General features: G+C 42.4%; 1 protein-coding gene and 1 long non-coding RNA gene across 3 annotated transcripts in view; both read left to right on the top strand.

The window, feature by feature from the left end:
• UTRN (utrophin) overlaps positions 1–7,320 on the top strand; it is a 692,661-nt gene that overhangs the window by 50,134 nt on the left and 635,207 nt on the right. The window lies entirely within an intron of this gene.
• The window catches only part of LOC109304318, a 1,133-nt gene continuing 635 nt past the window's right edge, over positions 6,823–7,320 (top strand). Inside the window, exon 1 of the long non-coding RNA XR_002099351.1 lies at positions 6,823–7,083. This is a non-coding gene — a long non-coding RNA (uncharacterized LOC109304318). The remainder of the gene's footprint in view (positions 7,084–7,320) is intronic.

The raw sequence follows: 7,320 nt of genomic DNA, 5'->3' as shown, positions 1-7,320 counted from the left end.
TTCTGTTTAACTGTGTGCTTGTGTCTGACTGTAGTTATTGTTGCTCTGATGAACTGATTCTTGGCATGTGAGGGTGTCAGCCTGTCCATGCTGATCAACCCGGCCAGGTCAGGTATCACATTAATCTGTGTGTGTGTGTGTGTGTGTGTGTGTGTGTGTGTGTGCGCGCGCGCGCGCAAGGAAACAACCTCCTTTTACTGTTGTAGGGTGGAGGGCCTTAACAAGTTGCTTACTGCATATTTCCAATTACAGATTGAACTGAGAACATTGTTGTGGTGGAGTGAGCAGTGTGAATTAGGTGAGGTGACAGTGACTGATGAAGGATTATACAGAGGAGTAGCGAACTGGCTTGATTCCTTTCCTTGCAGCCTGCAATTCATACTTTTCTGTATTTAAAAACAGGCTGGCTTTATGTGTGTAATCTTGTGTGGGAGGAGGGGAAGATGTTAGAGATGGATGAGAAGGGACAGTTAGCTGGGTTTATTGAATTCTGCTTTGAACCCATATTCTTCAAAATGTTTGTTGCTTTGAAATCCCTTTTCATGTTTTCTGTGTTCTCACTTGACTGCATCTTAGCCAGAGCTACAAAAAACAGCACAGGTGTAACTATAAAGGTATGACATTTTTTCCTTTTTTTCCTCCCTTTTACTTGATTTAGTACAATTGGGGCAAACCTCTGTGGATGTACTTCTTGTTTTGTCTTAAACTGATCTCTAAAAGACTTCGCCTAAGCTAAACTGAAACAAGCTGCCCAAATTAAAATGAGAGTAACATGAGTTTAAACCATGTAATTTTGTCATTTAGACAAGGCTTACGCTTTCTTCAAAAAAGCACTTACACCTGAGCTGTAACCATGAAGGTGCCAACACCATCCAAAAAGCAGTGAAGAGATAGCAGGTCTAAAGCAGGGCTGCTTAGCTGGTTGTCCATGGGCCACATATGATCCATGAGCAGTTACCTTGTGGCCCATGGGGCCCCTGCAGACACTTCTTCCACTGCCGTGTCATGCGGGCAGCCGATGCTGCCCATGGGGTAAGGGCCTGCACCCTGATGGCACTGCTGAGGTGGCAGAGGGGGATCTGGGGTGGGGGGGGTGTAATGGCTGCCCCTGTTGGGTGTGCACACATGGTATGTGGTCCCGAAGTTGGACAGGCCTGGTCTAAAGGATAGAGCAAAGGGATAGATTTCAGAGTTCTACTTCTAGCTTAGCCATAGGACAAACCAAATCTGTGGCAAGTCATTTGCCTTCTCTTTTCTTGTGCTTTGTGTCTCTATCTATGTCTGTTTTGTCTTTAAGTTGCAAGAGCTTCACAACAGGGATTGTCTCACTTTATTGGTCAAGTACCTGGCACAGTGGGGTCTTGATTTTTAAAAAAATGTTCTTTAGGTACTACTGTAATGCAAAGAGTCAGTGGTGATTTTTTTTTTTAATTTATTTAAAAAAAAAAACAACTTCTACTATATTTTGTGATGTGTTTGGCACAGAACTGCTGTGATAGTCCAAGAAACAAACAACATAAAAAAAAAAAAAACCTTTCAGAGTCATGCTGTGGTTGTGACATACTGAAAAAAGCAAAGCCACTCAGTGCAGTAAAATTTTATACTGCAACACTCATACACTTGTCTTACAATATGCTGCGGTTAGAGTAATAAAACTATATATAAAAATTATTTGAAAGTATTAAAGATGAGAGGGAACAGTATAGGCAGGAATAAATGATTAATCATAGGAAGTGCTGGTGTGATATCGATATTTTGCTGACTAGGTGGTGTACAAAATATTCAGAATTAGGGGAAGTTGAAGACATGTAGCAGAGAGTCCTAGTTAGGCATGCACTTGTGCTACATAGTAAGTGAAGGATGGTGCAAGATCCCTCGGCTTTCATAGGAATGCTATTACTGAGATTGGGTTTAAACTAGAAACTTTGGCCATTGTAGTACTGTCGCTCAGCAGTGTAGTTTGCTTAAAATATATGCTGGTGAAAACCTTAGTACAGCTGCATTTTTACTGGTAGGAAGACATTTAGCTGTTTAAGACTAAAACTGAGTTTTTGCCTGTTTTTTCTGGTTTGCTAAACAAATGAATTTGCCTGGTTTTAATTATATTGATTATTTGATTATATTTGATATATTGTGGTTGAATGTAGGCATTTGTAGTAACTGGAGGATGATTAATATTTTTGGCATCTGTGTGATATATTTAAAGGAATGTTGAAATGTTTCCTTCTAAGCTAGGTATGATTTCTCACTTGCTGCCAGACACCTGTATTTTCACATGCTGTTTTGTTTTGTAATATATTTGCATGTTAACTTATGGTGGACATTAAGAAAAATTGTTAAAAAGAAATGTGTTGGTGTTGGTAGGAGTAATAGCTCAGTAGACAGTACTAAGACGTTAGCTGGATTGTTGATGCAATGTCCTGTTATTCAGTATTATGGAAAATTAAGGAGCCCCAAACTGTTGATTGCAACTGTAGTGTATGAACACAAAGAATCAAATGAGTTTGACATCAACAGCGGGGTGAAACGGGTGTGTCTTAGCCCCTGGGTATTTTAACATCTACTTTTCATTCCTGCTTCTTCATGCATTCAAGGATGACAATGATGGCATTTACGTTTGAACCAGACTAGATGGAGACTTGTTCAGCTCTGCAAAGTTTAGAGCGAAAACCAAGGTGAAAGAACTGGTTCAAGAGAGATGCTGTTTGCGGGGAACATGGCTTTGGCTGACAACAACAAACCTTCCCTGCAAAATCTCTTGGGCAGATTTTCTGAATCATGCAATAGCTTTTCTGTGTGCAACAGTGATACGAAGTCATTCAACATCAGTGTATAAAGCTGTGAGAAGTGCACAGAATCCCATCCAATCTGGAGGGAGCATCTGGCATTGGGTGCAACTCAACATGAAGCAGCTTTGATCCTGCAGATGGAAGCAAAGCGAGAGAGAAGAAAACAGCATGCTGTAAATTTGGATGCCAACTTGGACAACATATGGATCTGTGAAACTTGTAACAAGCTGTGATGCTCTTGAATTGGACTTGTCAGCCACAAACAGATTCATTAGGCATCTAGATCTCTGACATATACAGTACAGCATGATCCAGTGGATCGATGGTTGTCTGCTACAATAAGGACCTTTGGACTGATGATTTTGTGTTAACCTGTACTGTGTATTGTTGTAGCTGTCACAGAAATCTATGTTTGAAACCATTTAAAATAGATTTGCTGGGTATGGAAATAAAAAAGTTTCAGGAGTTTTTGAGGATACACAACACTTTTGCAGCATAGTTGCTAGCCATTGCAATACCAGGTTTATAGTTCAAATACTCTTGCAATTGTAGTCATGCTAAAGGCTTCAACCAGGGATTGCCTGCTTATGGTCCATAGGCTAGGGAGCCATTTGATCCAACCCCCAGATGTTGGGCTTTAGTGACATTTGACAGAGGGGCTTTGAAAGCAGTAGCTTACCACAGAGAGAAGTGCCAGTGTCCTAGTGCCTGCCTACCTTTGTCACTGACTCACTGCTTAAAATGATTGCTGACAGCTGACTTTAAACTAGAGAAAATAGAAATGTCTTCAAACTTGTGTATTATTGTTCACACAAGGTCATATTTGACTGATGTAGCCATACATGAGACATGACTTGTGTAAGCAAATGAATTAACTCATTGTGATATGGCTTCACAAAAATCCATATATTTTGATGGCCCATAATTCTGCTAGATTAAAAGGGGGTTGGTTTTATGCGTAAGTCAATGGAAACATTTAAAATACTTTGCCAGGCATACTATAGAAATGATATGCTGTTAAAAGCCCATTAACCGAATGGAGCGAGAGTCCTGAAATATCAGAAGGTAGATAATATTTCAGAATCTGAAATGTATTCACTTCTGAGTAGAATCTTCAAATTTGTTGTTCTGCGTACTACTGTGTGTGTATGTGTATGTATATATGTGTGTGTGCATGCGTTTTTAAATATATAAAAATATATGTATATATTTAAATGCATGAAAGCTAGTGCATGCCAGTCACAAAGTGAATGGATGAAACATTTGGCTTAAGCAACTGCATTTCATATCAGATTTAAAAGGGATTCAGTCCTACAGTGTTTTTGCAGAGCTTAATAGTTGATTTTGTTTAGCCCACTATGAGGATGTTGTATGTGGGGCCTGATGCTGACTTTGGTGGATCTTGCATTGGACCATCCAGTACGGGGCCGTGAAGGGTTGGCTGCTGGGTCATGGCATGAGCCCCCTGCTCAGCCCCCCCCATCTATCTGCCCAGGTGAGCAGTTTCTGCCACTGGCGGTGACGTATAGGGTTAAAGGTGGGGGGCAGGGCAGCTCCTGGGAGGGAGGCAGCTCCGGTGCCAGTCTGCAGCACAAAAAAGGTTGGGTTCCACTGTCATAGAAAATAGAAAGAATACAGGCAGAGAAAGAGTACATATTGTGTGTGAAGGAAAAGTGTTGCCTAGAGAAATATGAAAATGTGGACAGGTCTCAGGTTTTGAAACCACCCCCACCTCAGTATAGGTAGAGTATGATCCTCCAATAGAGAAGACCGGAGCAGTCACAGGAGAGTTTTTAACATAACAATGATAGCTTATTTAAAAATATCTTGTGTCACTACCATTACACATTAAATCTGTGCTTAAGGATTTATGTTGACCTATCACAGTCTGATCTAAATGTCATACAAGCTCACAGAGAAAAAATGTTATGGGGCTCCATTTTTCCAGGGTGAAGAAACATGACTATATACATATGGCTTATGATAACATCCTTCAAAGGAAGACTTCAGGGTATTTTTATACTATGATAAAACTGTTTAAACTTAGCTGCTTTTGGCATGGTTCTAGAGTTTACTGCTTCTCTAACCAACTTGTTTTTCCAAAAAATTTTGTTCAACTACAAATAGCCTATATCAGAATATCTAACGTGTTTCTGGTAGCTTCATTATGATGATTTCCTAATAGGCAGTGGCATTTTTGAGAGAATGCAGTCTTGGCCAAGAAAGCTTTGGAAAGGACTCCTCTGCTCCCTAGCCCTCCTGTGTCTGAATCCTTTTGTTTACCCTATTTGACTCATGAGTGACTGGTGCCTCCTGAATCTGGGAGGGCATCCGCAGAAGCCGCCAATGGTGGTGGCCCTGTCATGGGGGGCACTAGCCCTGTTGACAGCATCAGTGTTGGCCCTCAGAGTTGGGGGGGGCACCAGCTCTGTCGGGGGGGGCATGTGACCCCTGTGTACCCCCTACCAGTCACCTATGATTTGACTTGATAAAGTCATGTTTCCATACAAAGTATACACATTACCAGCTAATATGTTAATCCTTTGTAAAAAGAGAGCAGTGGGTTTATTTGGTTTTTTTGTGGGGAGGAGGGGGGCGGTTGTTGTTTTTAAAAAGACATTCTTAAGTATGTCTCATGATGACTTCAGTTTCCCAGTAATATTTATAGATTTTGGGTTTAGGTTGGTAGGCAGTATCTTGCATGCTATTATTTCTGTCTTGAAGGTGTTCTTTTCCCCATGGTTTCCTTCAGCCAGAGAGTGCTATATATTGCTATAATGGACCAGTGATTTCTTTTTTTTTTTTTTGACTTGGTATCATGGCAACAGTTTATTCTAATTCACAATTACAGTTTCAGTTATAGTTGGGCTCAGTATTTAGTAAGATGAGAATGACCTCTGTTGAGATCTCTGACTCTACCATATTTACTCGATTACAAGACAGGGTGCCCCTCCCAATTGGCATGGGGGAAAAAGTCCCACCTCTTACAATCGCATACAAGGAAATGTCCCTAAATACATTGTCTATTATTAAGCTGCAGCTAAAAGTAATGTGCTCAGCAATGGAAACAAGCTATCAAGTTTATTAAATGCAGCCCACACTGAGCATGACTATAAAACACATGGACCATATTTAGAAAACATGCTGATGGGAACCTACCACAAGGATAGGTTAGTGTAGCCATCTAAATAAGATATGTGGTAGTGCCCATTAAGCGTACTCCTCACTATTGACCTTCTCAAGTCATGGTAAGACATAATAGGGTTACCATATGTCTGGGTTTTCCTGGACATGTCCTCTTTTTTTGACCCCTTGTCCTCCATCTGGGTGTTTTTTTTTTTAAATGCCAGCAAATGTCTTGAGTTTTTGTTTTGCGTCTGCTTTTCCTTGGGGTTGGGGGCAGCAGGGAAAGCTGACTGGCTGTCAGGAGATCATGTCCTTTGCGTGTGGGCCCCGGCAGCTGCTGGCAGCTGCGTGTGTGTGAGCGAGCAAGCTGGTGGGTAGCACAGCTGGGAAGGAGCAGGGGGCTGTGGGTTGGGAGTGCGGGACAGTGGCAGGGCTGGTGGGGCAGGGGGCTGCAGGTCAGGAATTCAGGGCACCAGCACAGCTTGGGGGCAGAGGCTGTGGGCCAGGAGTGTGGGCAGTAGCAGGGCTGCGGGGGGTAGGGGGCACATCGCTACCCCCCATCATATCCCTTTCTCCTCTCCTTCCCCTCCCACAGGTGTCTGCTTTTTTGAAATTGGAAGTATGGTAACCCATTCCATACATTTTGAACTCCACTTCACACCCAAAGCTGAGCTGTGCCTTTTTTTCCCATTTCCAATTTTTCCTGTTTGTTCACCAGCTTAAATGCTGGGCAGATATCATGACACAGGGACCCAAACAGTTCACCCAGAATCCCTCTGTTGTCTCCTTTCTCATCCTGGTGCATATGGCTATTGTGGCCCCAGCCTCCATGAGGTAAAGCCAGACCAGTTTGCCCTGTACCTCATCTGCATATGCATTTTTAGAGTATCTGAGGACATTGGGGGCTGATTAGCAAATGGATCCTTTGTGGTGGGTTATGGAGTACACACACGTACTGAGCAGTACTGAGCTGTGGGGTCACCATGGCTTGAAATGCTGTTAACTTTTGTGGGGCTCAGTCCAGTGAGCCATATGGTAAATCACAAACATTTTGCTTTGGATTAGTATCATTCAGGGGAAACACCATGGATCTGGGTCCATGAAGGCAGTTTTCCTCAAGTGTTCCCAGGGATAACTGTTTTTCTGATGTGGTTTAGTAGGCGCCAAGGTTTTCATAGATTTCATAGACATTAGGGCCGGAAGGGACCTCGGAAGATCATTGAGTCTAGCCCCATGCCCAAAGGGCAGGAAGTCAGCTGGGGTCATAGGATCCCAGCAAGATAAGCATCCAATTTGCTCTTGAAGGTGTTCAATGTAGGTGCTTGAAACACCTCCGATGGCAAGCTGTTCCAGACCTCGGGGGCTCGGACAGTAAAGAAATTCTTCCTTATGTCCAGCCTGAAAC

This window comes from Gavialis gangeticus, unplaced genomic scaffold, assembly GCF_001723915.1.
Source record: "Gavialis gangeticus isolate Ggan-Ray unplaced genomic scaffold, GavGan_comp1, whole genome shotgun sequence".
Lineage (NCBI taxonomy): Eukaryota > Metazoa > Chordata > Crocodylia > Gavialidae > Gavialis > Gavialis gangeticus.
This window is presented reverse-complemented; position numbering and strand designations above follow the sequence as displayed.